The sequence below is a fragment of the Mauremys mutica genome, unplaced genomic scaffold, assembly GCF_020497125.1.
Source record: "Mauremys mutica isolate MM-2020 ecotype Southern unplaced genomic scaffold, ASM2049712v1 Super-Scaffold_100101, whole genome shotgun sequence".
Classification (NCBI taxonomy): domain Eukaryota; kingdom Metazoa; phylum Chordata; order Testudines; family Geoemydidae; genus Mauremys; species Mauremys mutica.
Window position 1 is genome coordinate 928347 of NW_025423268.1, and position 965 is coordinate 929311.

The window sequence follows — 965 nt, forward strand, 5'->3', positions numbered from 1 at the left end:
ATTTAGTTTGCACCAAGGGTTGAGTCCTGCTTTGTGCACCGTGTGTGAGAATGAAAATCCTAAACCGCCCTTTGAAATAACAAATGCAGCAGGACGTGTTATTGTCCCTGCCCCAAAGCAGACAGACCAATGGAGAAATGCCATTGAGTCCAGGGTAATACTCCACTGCCATTGTACCTTTTTTCCTTGCTAAACTCCCTCCCAACCTTGTGGGGTCCAGAGCCCGGTATTGAGCCTGAGCCGAGATGTCTACGCTGCAAATTTACCACCCCACGGCCCAAACCCTAGGAGCCTGCACTGGCATGGGACAGCCGTGGGTGTTTCATTGCAGTGCGGACATAGCCTAGCATAATGTCTACACTGCCATTAACACACCCAAGTCACTATTCTCAAACCCTGGGTCAGTTGATTCAGGCTTGTGGGGCTTGTGCTGCAGGGTTATAAAATTACAGTGTAGACACTTGGGCTTCAGCCCACCCTCCGAGACCCCACGAGGGGTGAGGGTCTCCGAGCCTCGGCTCCAGTCTGAGCCCAAATGTCTCCACTGCAGTTTTTAGCCCCACAACCTGAGCCCCAGGAGCCCAAATCAGATCATCCAGGCCAGGGGGATTTTATCACAGTATAGATGCCCTCTCAGGGTATGTCTACACTGCAATGTAAGCCCAGGGTTAGCAGAAGTCATGTCAGCAGCCCCAACACATAAACCTAAACCATGAGGGAAAGACCCACCCCTCAAATAAGCTGGGCAGTGTCCTTCTCCCTATTGTTCGTAAGTCCAGCAACCAAAAGCCCTTTAACATGAGCCATCCCCTCTCTGCACCTCACTCACAGCTGTTGTCCTTAGTCAGTGCAAGCCCAGAGGTTCCTCTGTAGAGTTCACCTGCCAGCCTGCTTCATCTCAGATCTGCTTTGGGTTTCAAGAGGGGGAAACCTTAAGCCATAAGGACTGAGATCCCCAGTCACTG